Here is a 14,252-nt window from a genome sequence, read left to right on the forward strand (position 1 = left end):
GCAGGATCCAGATGTGCAAAGCTGGTAGAGATGCGCTCAAGAAGATTCACAGCTGTAGCTGCTGCCAAAGCTTCTTCTACTGGGGCAGGCAGACTGACTTGGGGTGATGAATATTCAGTGAGAGCTAAGCACGCTCAGTGGTCACGTCATGCTGGCTGACAAAGGTGTGGGAGGGAGAGAGAGAGCGTGTTTAGATGGGTGATAGAAAAATTAGGCTGGGGGAAGAGAGTAGAAAACAGTATCATTCAAAGGTGATGGCTTAGCTATAATGTTTCAGTTTTGTTTCTTTTCTTTCTTCTCTTTAATGAGGTGTGTGTGTTGCACAATAAAAAATAATGAGAAATGGCTAGCTGGAATTCCGAAGAGAACAACATTATTCAGATTTGATTAGTGTTCCACACCTTTCCAGCAACTGGGGACTGGGGTGTTCATCCCCTAGCCCAGGCCAGAAAATAAGGACCATCCATCAGTACTGCCATACTGTCCCCTGAAGTGCTTGGTGTGGCATAATTCTCACCTGACAGCAAGGAATGATGCAAAACTCTGCTCTTAGCTTCTTACAAATTAGGCGCTATCATTACTGCTGAGCCTCTGCCAGGAGAGCAGCCTGGGTGACCAGGGCTTACTCTCCATCTGGTCAGAATATTCTATGTCCTGAGTTTGAAACTGCTGCCTTGCTGGCTGAAGGATACCCACCAGCATCCTGTGTGCCAACATCACAAACCAGGGCTCCGCAACTTTGGAACTTCAAGGGCATTGGGACCATTCTTACAAAATGGCTGCAATAGGGCACCTTGCCCATTCATTAAATGGCTGCATGGCAGGGAAGATATGGCTGGTCACAGAACAGTCATTTCCTAGAAGCCAGCAGGGCTAGACTGAAAGAAAGTCGTTTGCTCATGAAGCAAAGTCCAAAGCAGAGCTGGGGCATGACCTCCAGAACAGAAAACTTCATTTGGAATCCTTGCAGAACATTCCATGGTGCAGCCAGCCAGTCTTCTGGTGACTGTTGCTGTTATTGTCTTTAAAGCTTTAATGCATTTTTGGAAATATTTTAAAATATTGACCTAAAATAAAAATCAGCAGGGGCAGTGAGGATGGCAAGTGTCAAGAGACCTGAGCATGGGCCTGACTTGTGGATTACATTTCCTTTAACATGAAGACTGCCAATGTGCTGGAAGTTGTATAAGAATGGTAACGACGGGGTGCAAACATGAAAATATACTCAAGTCAGTGTCAGAGAGGCCAAGTAATGCCATCAGACCATGCCACTAAGTTAGTCTCCATCTCATCATATGAAAGGAACGGAAGATGTTTTGGCTGGTTAGCACCAACTAAATACTCCCATGAGATATCTGCACATGCGCTCCTGCTCTTGCTTGTGTTTTCTGCTGATGGACCCTTGTCTCAAAATAAACTATTGGGATGTGATGCCAAAACATCACTGGTCAGAAAGAAGAGAACACCCTTTACGTGTGGGGAACTCCACGGGTGCATATAATTTGGTCTTCAGATAAGGGCTGTTCTGCTTGGAATCCAGGTGGAAATACTGTGCAGGTCTGCTCAGAAATAATTCCCAGTTAGGATACTGGGACTGTCTCCCACATGTGCATAAGACTGTGGCCTAAATCCTATACTTCCATAGCAGGAATTTTTACAACTGCTAAAACTGTAAGAAGCCACCTTAAAACTATTCCTGGATATTGCCAGTGGAATCAAGACATTGTTGACAATCTAAAGAGGGCCTGTTCTCGTAAGAACAAAATAAAATAAAATGCATACACTTGGGATCCCCGTGTATTTACTTTTACACTGAGTAGAATAGATGAGCACTTTCTTCCTCTCCGAAATACATGCATAAATATAGAATATCAATGGTTTTATTAACATTCTTATCTGTGAAGACCGGAGAACACTTTTTTCTGCATGTGTAAATATTTCTCTAAGTGGAAATACAATAACAAAACCCAGTAAGTGTTCCCTGCTGACCGAAAAGTAATGCAGTAATACCTTAAAATGCACTTTCCCATCCTGTCCCTTGTTGACTTGAGACCACCTTTGTGGGAAGGCTCAAAGGAGAAATAAGACAGAATTCATTTACTCGTCTTAAAGAAGAACATTTTCTCCTGCCTGCCTGCCTGCCTGCCTGCCTGCCTCTCTCTCTCTCTCTCTCTCTCTCTCTCTCTCTCTCTCTCTCTCTCACACACACACACACACACACACACACACACACACGGGGGGGGGAGGGAGAGAGAGGTCTCTTATTGATACCCATATTGATTATCATTGATACCGATATTATGTATGTATTTATTTATTGCATTTCTATATCACCTATAACTCAAGTTCTCTGGTGGATTTACACAAGTATTTGTCACACCTTTCCCTTGAGCCTTTTCGTAACGTTGGTTTCAACATGGGAAAGAACAGAGAAATGTCTTTAAATGAATTAAGTTTCTGTCTCATGTTCTGGTAATGTCAACCATTTTATATTGATTTCTTTCACTTCATATCAGAAAAAAAGAAAGAAAAAGAAAAATGTTCACTAAAGCTTTAACTTGAACTTAACAGATACTGCAGCTTTTTACTTTCAGCTAATGTATGTGTATCTCAGAATGAAAAACCAGTTGTGTGATCCTATCCATATGTCCACAAAATGCAGCCTCACTGAGTTCAGTAACTACAGAATTACATCCTGGATGGATTATCCAAAACATAAGCTTGCCAAGGCATAAACCACTATATAAAATTTCAGAGACTTCTTTTGCCCTATATATCTCCTATGTCCCAACTCTCATAGCCATTTGTGAATGATGATGGAAGATGTAGGCCAAAAACCACCTGGGGGGCAGGGCACAAGTTGCCCACCCCATGTAATAACAACTTTGACTGCAGCACTAAGTCTTTGTTGCTTTTGGTTGGTTGTGCAAATTACATTTGCATGGACCTGGTTTGGATGTTAGCACCCAACATGCCTGCAGGAGGATCCAGGGACACTGAAGGTTTCCTGAAAAAGCAGGAATCATGGAAGCACTAAAGGTAGGAGCTGGGTAACTGAAAAGGGAACCTACATGTGTGACCCCTCCTGTTTGCAGGATTGTAGCAAATTGAAAAGGATCACAAATATGATACAAAGTGCAGGACAACAAGCACCATCTTATCAGCATCATATCTATTCTGTGTTTTATACCTGGCTATCTAGGCTTCATTTTGTTGTTTTGCTCTTTAATCTTTTGAAAGTAGTTCTACTTCCCAATGGCTCCTGCATATGGAGAGAAAGACACACCACATTTATCTATTGATGGGAAGTCCTCACGAGATGTCAACGGGGCAATGCATTTGTCTGACCTGTCACTGAAGTTTGCTTTCCCTCCTGAGTGCAATATATCCGATAGCTTATTTCTTTCTAGGTTTTCTCTGTGGGAAATTCTCTGTTTAGGTTATTGAGTCATTTCATTTTCTTAATATCGCTGCTGCACAAATATGTATACCGAAAGAACCATAGATTTGACCTTCAGATTAACACTGGTGAACATATCCCAGTTAAGAGAACTTTTGTAAACATAGATAATTAAAAGTAACTATCTTTCATAATTTTTTAGCACTGATCCAAGGCCACCAAATGAAGTACGCTTTTCCCCTTTTACTCTAACCAAATGGTAACTCTTTTAAATAAATTACTAACAGTAGGGTGAATGCATCCTATGCTCTTATTAGGTAGGTATTATGCATGTTAATTACTTGATAATTATAGGATCATATTATGACATTCATGCATGATTAGCTGAACCTTCAACAATTTTTGCTATCCCTGTATGAGTATTCATTTATTTACATTTGCCGGATGCCGTCAGAGCAGCATACATGTCCCCCTTCCCCACCATTTCACCTGCATACCAACTCTGTAGGTCGGGTTGAATGACTGGCCCTGGGTCACCCAGTCAGCTCCACAGCAGTGTAGGGCTTGGTCCTAGCTTGACACCGGACCACACACTGACTCAGAAGATTTGCTTGGGCTGGGCTGCATTGGAAAAGTCTAAGGAAATGTAACTTTCTTTTAAGGATGATCCAGATGCTGCTGAGAGAGATAAATCACCTGAAATGATATTCATGTTCTTTGTTTCCTTTTACATTTCTGTAGTGTCCAGTAGCCAAAGCCCTCTGCATGGTTTTCAGAGATGAAAAGAAAGTTTGTGTGCATAATTTATTGTTTAGTCACAAAATTGTGCCCAATCCATCACGACCCCATGGACAACATTCCTCCAGGCTCTCCTGTCCACCATCCCTTGGAGTCCACCCAAGCTCACACCCACTGCCCCAGTGACTTCATCTAGCCACCTCATCCTCTGCCAGCCCCTACTCCTTTTGCCATCAGTCATTCCCAGCATCAGGGTCTTCTCCAATGAGTTGTTCCTTCTCATTAGGTGGCCAAAGTATTTGAGTTTCATCTTCAGTATCTGGCCTTCTAAAGAGCAGTCAGGGTTGATCTCCTCTAGGACTGACCGGTTTGATCTCTTTGCAATCCCAGGGACTCTCAGGAGTCTCCTCCAGCACCACAATTCAAAGGCATTTGTGCATAATACAGAAACATATAAACAGATAGTACATATATCATAAAAATTAGCAATAATCAATCCCATGAGCTGACTGACAGGCTCATCATACGTTGTTGAACACCTAACTGTAGAGGAAGGGCTTAACCAGGCACGGAAGGATACCAATGTTGGTGCAAGTGGGCTTCCCTGGAGAGACATTCCGTAATCAGTGGACCACCACAGGCCTCCCTTGAAGGAGGTGCCAGGGGGAGGGCTCAGATGTTGACTGTGGTGTCCAGGCAGGTGTCTACTGGGAGAGGCATTGCAGTCCCAAGCCATGTATGGCTTCATGGGTCAAACCTGGCACTCTGAATTGCTTTTGGAAGCATACAGGCAGCCAATGCAAGCAGGCAATAACACTATTTCATGTTTGGACCTTCATGGCCCTCTTATGCATCTGGCCATTGCATTTTGCACAAGCTGCAGCTTTTAAACTGCCTTCAAAAGCAGCCCAGCATAGAGCACATGGAAATAATTTCAACTGAGGTTACCAGGTTATAAAGAAAGCCATGTTTATCCCTGCCTATAACTGAGTCAGTAGCCAAAGTAAGTGAAAGACACTGCATGGCACTGAGGCCACCTGAGTCTCCAGTGGAAAAACATTCCCAAGTTATACAGCAGCTTCCTTAGGGAGGGTGTGACCCCATCCAGAACAAATTGAGCCCCTTCCATTTAAGAACCACCCACTAACAGCATCTCAATACTGTCTGGTTTGAGTTTCAGTTTATTAGATCTCATCCTGTCCCCCATTGTAGCCAAGCACCAATATAATCCACAATGGATTAAATCCAGAGTTCCTCTAAGCAGAACTCCAACCATGAGATTCTCTGAATTGAGGAGGTGGGAGGATGTTCCTTTCACTCATTCTCTACAGTCCCCATACCCCAAGAAATAAGATCTGAGAGATGGGAACACAGTGTAGGAGATTGTGTGGCTGCAGGGTGAAGGAAGGATTGGCAATTCTCCCTTGAATCTTGGCCCTTTCAGAAATTGGAAGGAGCCCTTGCTCCTCTGAAGGAACGTTCTGGAGCCAACCCATTTCCCCACCTCTCGTTGGAGCAAGCTTGCACATTTAGCCATGAAACATTGGGTGCTCAATAATCCAACAATGTAAACATGTGTGTAATCCTATTAGTGTTTGCTTAGATTGCAGATACTCAAGGAACTTTAGGTTAGGTCAACAAATTGAATGGGACCCCACTGAGACAAGGCTGTTTATTTGTTCAGAACAACAGCTCAATGTTCTTAGTTATATGGAAAACAGGCCTATTGAACCAAAAGGTATGCAAGCCATGCTTACGTTCCTTGGCCATCATTAGAGCCTACATCAGCACTCAAGTCTCTTTTTGATTTTAATACGTTTTGACTGCCTGCAGCTTTTTCTGTGGTCCACCCAGTCTTGCCTGCGATGGGATGATGGGTATTCTGGAAGATTCTGGTGTGCATGAAGAAGCTCCTGTGTCTGGGCGTGATTCTCACATGAAATGTGGAAGCATGATTCCATGCAATAGTCTTTCTGTGATCATAATAATTATCTATGTGCTGGTGTCCCTGCATTCATTAGAGACTGTCTCTATGCATTCAGGAGTTACCAGTGCATCACAGCGGTGCGTGAAATTGAAGAATACACAGACTTTAATCTTGTCATTTGGAGAGATCTGTTGTTTTGATTTCTTGGAGATGCAACAGTTCCATGAGCTTGTGTTTGGATGTGTGTCCTTTTCTGGCCTTTCCCCAAATTTAGCATTAGCTTGGGAAGTCTGAGGTGGGCTGAGTTAGTCTTGATATACATAACACAGGGTAAGGATTTATATTTCTTTTGTCAATGTGTAAAGACTCGAGGCATCTGTGGCTACAGCCCAGCAGCTTAACAGAATCATCCCTACCCTGACCACATAATTGTTAAATTGTGCATATAAAATGGTTTCAGGATATTCTGTGCCTCTTCCAGCAGGTTATCAGGGAAAACCTGCCAGAAAACATTGCAGTGTTTATACATCCTTTAGCACAGGAATCCAAAGGTCAATAGTTTCCACAAGCGTTTTTGCTGGGTAACTAGCTAGCACTTTTCTCAAGCTTTACAACCTGCCTTAAGTGATCCTTATCACACATACACAAACTCACCATAGACCTTTATGCTGTGACCATGCAAGTTTGGTTTACTCAGGTATTCTTTTCCTCTTTTGGGTACAATTAATCATTATGATTAATTGGCTGTTTAAGTGAGTGTTACATGCGTCTACTGCCAGTTCACATCCTATAGCAACACCGGTATATTTCTTTTGGCCAAAACAATCCAGTGAAATGTCATTCAGTTGTTTTCATATGTAATAATGCAAATATCTAGGCACCTTTTGCAAGTCGTGATGCCTGCAATGTATTTTTAATGCATAGGGTGTTTGTTGCTGCTGCCGTTGCTGTTTTCTATGTGGGCAGCTTATTGTTTATAGAGGATATGGGCAGATGCCCATATGCCAGTGTGGTATGACTTTTAAAGGAAGGGGCTCCGCCAGGTTGTATAAAAGACAGACACAAGACTTTTCTGAGTTAAGTAAATTGAGATCTTGTACCACAATGAGTCATGTTTGTTTGTTTGTTTGTTTGTTTACCTTAGCCCACCAGGGCTCTCAAGGCAGTGCAACAATGCCGCCAACACTTAAATCAACACAGCATCAACAAAGCAAAATAAAAGCAAGGGACCACAGCACTCTGCAATCTAGGAGCTAACCCTGCTGGAGAACCCCTGCAGCAGATTAAAAAAATATTGCCAGGTTTAGATAGTCAGGAATATGGTATTACCAAAACGGTTTTAATATGAAATAGTCTAGATTTAAAAAAATCAAAATCTGGACATATTTTTAAGCATAGGTTCTTCCGCAGAAAAAATGTGCTAAGCATCCCTGAATTGTACCTCTGTGGTTCTGCTTATTTTATTCCTACAGTGTGGATCATGCATAAAAATTGAATCAAGGAATTATTATTATTATCAGGGCTTTTTTTGTCATAGAACGCACCAGAACAGTGTTCCGGCACCTTTTTTGACAGATTTGTCCAAGTGATTGTGAATCGCCCTGTTGGGTGTAGCAGGTCACGGCAGAAATCATTAACATAGTGCCTGCGGGCTGCTTGTGTGTAGGCGCTGATTGTCGGCACTGATTGTGATTGTGGTAGTGTGGTCGCATGCTGAGTGCTTACTGCTGGCGGCAACCATTGTGTAAAAGTGTGACCCCAAGACGTGAGTTCCGGCACTGATTTTTTACAAAAAAAGCACTGAATAATAATAAAATTCTAAGAGAAATTAGGTTTCCCGTAGGACTACTGAGAACATTACTTTTTGAACTGGTTAATCCACTTTATCTGCCTTCACTTTTATCACAGAAATGAGCTTGCAGCACTATATAAGGCCTTCCCCAAATTTCTGCAACTTCTAGGTGGCAGTGTAGGAAATCATAATAGCACAAATATATGTGGAAAAAGCTTTCCTTTCATTTTCACAAATAATGCCTCATTTTACCTGCTCTTAAAAAAGAAAAAAAAATAAAGCCAAAAGTGCTATTTTACAGCAAAAGTTAAATTGGAGGGTCATGTCTTCATCTACAGAACCCAAAAGCAACCCCGAGTAATAAATGGCTCATGTACAGAAGCTCTGAATGTTTCCTTTATATCGATATGAAATGTGTCTCATAAAGTGGATCATAGTCCACAAAAGCTTATGTCAGAATAATTGTGTTATTCTTTAAGGTGTCACAAGGCTCTTTGTTGTTTCTTCTGCAAAAGAATAGCAGGACTACTCTACTGGAATTTGCTTTGCTAATACTGGCCCTGACTGCTGGGACTTGGTTCCTTTTATGAAAAGCTTGCATTGGCAAAAGAGAAATGAAATTATGTTAGAAAGCTAATGCTCTCATCTGTATTATCCAGCGAGAATACGGTCTTGTCTGAGATGACACCATTTATGCCACGATTTACCAATTGGATATCTGGTCTCCAATGTTCGCAAGGAGCACTTTGGCTTGCGAGAGCACTAACATTCAAGCAATGGGGTGGTCATGGGAATTCTGTGTGGTGCAAAAGCAAGGCTCTCTAAGGCAGTGATGGAAAATCTGTGTTCCCCTGAGTGTAGCTGTTCTCCAGTTCGCATATGTCACGGCCAGCATGACCAAAGGTAAAGGAAGATGGGGCTTGTAGTCCCATATCTGAAGGCTTTCCTGCAGCTGCCAACACACATGTTGATCCTGTGCTGGTATAGGCTAAATGCTGCTTGGCTTGGATCTAGTGAACTTCTTTGGATTTTGCATCCCCATTGAATAGCGCTCACACACACACACTCGCACTCACACCAGCTTGTGCTGCAAATTGCTTTCAGAAGTTCTTCCTGTTTCTACAGTGGTTTGATATGAGGCTGCTCTTCCAACAGGGAGGGAGATACCTCGAGCATTCTTCCCTCTGTGTGCAGAAAACACTCCAGTGCCAGTATTTAGCATCTGCATTTGTGCAGGAGTCTTTTCCCCAGACTTTGATGGGGAAAGTCTGAAATGTGGCTGAATGTGGCTGAACTTAAAAGCTGGATGCAGATGCAGTTCTCTGCAGGGGTGGGCACGGGGGGAGCCCTGATAGTGCCATGCAGGCGGGTCGGGGATGAAGGATGTAGGGCCACAGTGGACATTTCCATGCGCCCTCCTTGGTTACAGATGTGAATGCCTGTGGAGGGCTCATAATTTGCATGGGTCACATGTTAGAATTCTGAAACAAAAGGTGGATCTTGCCACAGGAATTCAGTAAGCCAATTCAGGGCATAATCCTAGGCATGCTTAGCCAGGAAAAAGTCCTACAACTCTCAGTGTTTCCCAGCCAGTATGGGAGATCTTAGGACTCTTTTCTTCCAAATATGCATAGGATCACACCTTTAACTTAAATACTTTGCTCTCTCACAGAAAACTTGCTAAAAGAATTGGTGAAATCTTTGTTATGTATCCAAATAAAAAATTTCATACTGGATGTACAGAAGCTGCTGCAATATACAGTCATATGCATGTGCATGGGGGGGGGGGAATGCAACAGCTTCCATGTCAGGAGTGGTAGGGTTTTTTGATATCTCTACAAGGGTAGAATTGCACCCTTAATCTCATATGTACATGTACTAAAGAACGGGAAACTCCACTGGATTTTTAGCTATATTGCAAATGTAATTTCAAACTATTTTAAAAATCTGTCTCTCAGAAAGGTACGAAGCTTACAATGCTTATTCTTATATATTCTTAAAATCAGTCTAAATAAACCATGATTGTGTTTTTGTTAATTAAAATGATATCATCAAATAATATATTTGATGAGCATTAAATCAATGAAGTGTAAAAGAAAAAAATGGACTGTGACATGAAAATTATAGCGACAGCTAAAACAAAGAAGAAGAATCTAAGGAGCAAAAGCAGATGAAATGACCTTCAACATCTGAAAGAAATTTTAAAAATGCCAACAGATTGTTATCAGATCTATTTGTGTGTATGAGTTTTTTTCCCCAAAACACAAAAGTTTGCAACATATTTCTTTGGGGAATTGTTTAGCAAATGATACATTCTATGTGTGGAACACAAATGTAAACAGACACCTAATTCACCTGGTTTACAATCTGCTCTATGATCTTTGTTTATGCACTAAAAAAAGCAAACCAAAACAAAAAAATAAAACCATATATTTTGTAACAGAGAAGAAAGAAATATATTCAAAGACTTGACTGATTAAAAGCAATTTTATGAATATATTTCACTTGTACTTAGTCCATCCATTTCTAATAACTTGCTTGCATTTCAGCTGGGCTCATTAGCAAAAGATGGATACTATCAGCATTTTCTCCAATGACTGTCTGAATATGCACACCTGAGACCAGGCATGTTTACGCAGAGACAAGCTCCTCACCACACGCAAGAGGACTTAGGGCTTCTGCACAAGAGAGGATGAGCCTTCTGCTTTACTGAGGACTCTTCTTCTTCATTTGCTTTCTTTGCTGGAAGAAAAACGGGTCCTTTGCATGAGTTCTTTTTTTCTTGGTGCTTGCATTTCTCTGCCTTGCTGTATACTATATTAACCAACCACAAGGTGGTGATGCGGAATAGCTGCACTATAACAGAATGGCGACTTCTTGGGAAGCATTTGTTCCTGTATGTTGTGGTTTAAGATTTAATAGCAGCCTTTCCTCACACTAGAGAGAGAGAGAGAGAGAGAGTGGCTGGAAAACACAGGAGGGGCTCTAGGGTCAACACATTGTGAAAAGGGCTCACAAATTTCAATGCATGAGGGATCACAAGAACCCCACAAATACCTCATGTGGCGCCTCCGTCATTCATGAGCATTGGACCCCACAGCAAAAAGGATAGTTATAATACTACTATACTGGAGGGTGTTTGTTCTGACATTTCTCTCCTAGGCTGCTATCCTAAAAACACTTTCTGGGGATTAAACCTCATTATACAGAGCAGGGCTTACATGTGAGAAAACATGCATCAAAATGTAATGCAAATCTCTTCTGACTCTATTAACAGGGAGTGAGGGGGAGAGTAAGAACACTGGTGATTTCAAAGCACATACAACTGTAGCCAAACATATGGGTGTCTGAAACATTAAGCAGTGCCAGACAACCTCACAATTAGGACCTTGATTGTGCAACACTGGCCAGCATAAACTATGAAAAAACATATCAGCCCATCGTGCAGAGCCAGTGCTTGAGTAACAGAGAAGGCACACGTCTTCAGCTGGAGAACTGCTGAAGTAGAAATGGAGAGAGGAAAGCCTTGGGGTGGAGGAAGACACAAGATTAGATCCATTTCTCATGCACATGCACATGAAGTTTTGTTGGCACTCTGTTATCATTTGACACTGGACGCGTTGAATAGCTTTAAGAAATTAAAGCCATGCCTGGTTTCTGCTGGTGCTTTCGTCCTGTCTTCAAGATTCCAATGTATAATCCCTTTTATTTGGGAGTTTTTTTCTCCCATGAAGGAAGGGGAGTTAGGAAATAGAGCTAGTGTTAAGCAGAATATGTTATTCTGATAGTATGATTTCTGGGGTAAAAATAAATAATTAGAATAAGGAGCGCCTCAAGCTAAGAAGTCCTTGAATTGTTTAGGATAATAGAACAAAGAGCCATCAGACAACTTGATTCTTTCTGTCCCTCTCCCTTTTTCACTACGAACATGTGAAACGTGCAACAGGAAGATGTGAGACAGAGGCTAGTTTACAGCCTAGTCTCATAAAAAGTTGTCTGAAAGCCCAAAGATGACTCTGCAAGAGCAATCCAACAGACTGAAATGCTTGGAAAGCTTTGAAACAGGGATTGACAAGTCTGCCCATTTCAGATTTCTTCAGTCTTACATTCACTTTGCCCCAAATGTTGAAAAATCCTCCATGCTTAAGCTCAGTTTGTCGTAACCAATGAACACTTTGTACACATTTCTCCTAATATATCCATTTTTGTATACAGTTTTTGCTTGGAAAAGTCTACTGAAAATGCGGGAAAGTGGGAAGTTTGAAGGGAAACTGAGCTTGATTCACATAGTAGCTCGAAGTATGAAAATAGGTACGTTTTCATCAAAATGTAAACTGAAGGAATCTCTTCCCCATCCCTTGAATTGCCTCCCCAGCCCCAGAAGAAAAACAGCCCTGGTTGGATGAAAGGGATGAAGAAGAGCCATTATCTGAGGAAATGAAGACATTGCCTTGACCCATCTCACTGACAACTGAGCTTTTGCTGTTGCTGCTGCCACTGCCATCGGGAGGAGAATTTCAGTATAGTTCGGAACTGGGTAAGGGGTTAGGGTGGTTTACATGGTCCTGCACAGGACGTATCACACCTTCAGTCTGGAACAGTAGAGGCCATTCCCCTGAAGGGAGTTGTGCGTTTTTATGAACATGAAACTGTATTCATTTCAAAATATACCCATTTTCAGGATAACATAGGACTCGACAGACCTGCCATTTTCACTTATCCCCTGCATTCGGTTTGAACAGGGGAAAAACCCTCCATTTTTTAAATTTCCAAATTATGTTGAAACATGTGCATTTTGGTAAACCCTTATCAGAAAGAATTGAAATTCCACCTCATGTGCACAGGCCAGATAACCAGTACCAGGCTTGTCAAATAGCAGAGAAACATGAGGATCATGTCAGAAAAGAGTAGTGGCAACCATGACTTGGCATTAGAACCAGCCAGGGACACAAAACGAGACTGTTAAGAGCTGAGCACTCAAAATGCAAAGCTTGGATTGATGAAGAGATCTGTTGCAATGTATCCCCCACTGAATACTTTCAGTGTCAAGTTCTTTATATCCGAAAAATGAAGAAATGTGTGGATGTTGGTAAATTCCTATAAAAACTGAGCTGAAATGAAAAGCCTCACCTATCCCTAGTCTAAAGTCCCTTCTTTAAAGTCCTTAAAGGATATTTTCTCTTTTCTTTAAGAACAAGTTTTATTAACTTGGTTTAATGTGATTCAACTAGAATGTTGAACTAAAGATCGGTTAAAGAAAAAAGGCAGATGTAGACATTATACTAAGTTTGAAGATATGATAGTAGAAAAGGAAAAATAAGCCAATGTGTGGATGAAAGAGATAGTAAGTAAAATTTATGATACATAGTTAGAAGATTAATTATAGCAAAGAATTGTGAAGTAAAACAATCAATTGAGTGAATGGTATAGAGAAGTTTGGAATCTGGCTATTAATGACAAATTAGCTTGAGATATCAAAGTGAAAAGAATAATTTCAATGATATTTGGGTTGCATTTCTTGATTGCGTGTTTAAAAAGGGGAAAGGATTTGAAACTTCAGAGGAGTCAATGAAATTTTTGAAGGGGGACAAAGCTTTTTGAAAGAATTTTTAAAAGAAACTTTAACATGTATCCAGTGGTCCTAGTGGCGAGATGTACAGTGTTTTTCATGGTTCATTTTAATTGCATATTTATGTATTTTTAAAATTTTACTGTATGTTTTTCTTTCAATTGTTATCTACATTTTTAAATTAATAAAAAAAATTAACAAGGATTAGTTTTGCATTACAGAAAAACAAAATCCAATTGATGCTGCACTTCCAGAATGAAGTGGCATAGTCCATTTTAACTCCTCCTTCTGCCTGTTCACTCCCACTTCATTCTACTGTAGGGCTACAGTGCTTTTGCATTCATACCTGAATGTGGGCTTGCACAGGACCTCCTCCTCCACTTTACATAGGATGTAATATCTGGTGCAGATGGAATGTGTATGAAGAACTCTCTATGAATCTTTTACCCAATAAGCACTTCATAGAGGCAGCCCTATGAGTCTTTTATCCAACATACCTGGAGTGCTGGCTTGGGGGCTTGGGGGACCTGTAATGCTTCTGGGTTTCTAGTGCAGCCTCCCAAGGTTCCCCATAAAAACATAAAAAGATCCAATTGGGGTCAGTCCAAGGCTCCCTAGATGAACTTGCCCTTCAGGCTGAAAGAAGTTCTGTCCTCTGCTATTCACTCTTGGCACATGTTGAGATAGGCACATTTATTCTTTCCTGTGTTTGTGTGTGTAGAGGTTTATTCACTGAATGCACTGGACCTTATAGTTCAGGTGCTCTAATCCCACAGCTTTTGCATTTGTGAACAGAAAATCCAGGCCTCTTTTTAAAGTTTGTACT

The 14,252-nt window shown here is 41.2% G+C and overlaps 1 long non-coding RNA gene across 16 annotated transcripts in view; it reads left to right on the forward strand.

Moving 5' to 3' along the window:
- Nucleotides 1-14,252, forward strand: part of LOC123023165 — a 71,759-nt gene that overhangs the window by 41,864 nt on the left and 15,643 nt on the right. For all 16 annotated transcript variants that reach the window (XR_006414663.1, XR_006414660.1, XR_006414657.1 and 13 more), the window contains one exon: nucleotides 12,233-12,394. This is a non-coding gene — a long non-coding RNA (uncharacterized LOC123023165). The remainder of the gene's footprint in view (nucleotides 1-12,232; nucleotides 12,395-14,252) is intronic.

This window comes from Varanus komodoensis, unplaced genomic scaffold (assembly GCF_004798865.1).
Source record: "Varanus komodoensis strain SLA01 unplaced genomic scaffold, ASM479886v1 scaffold2, whole genome shotgun sequence".
Taxonomy (NCBI): domain Eukaryota; kingdom Metazoa; phylum Chordata; class Lepidosauria; order Squamata; family Varanidae; genus Varanus; species Varanus komodoensis.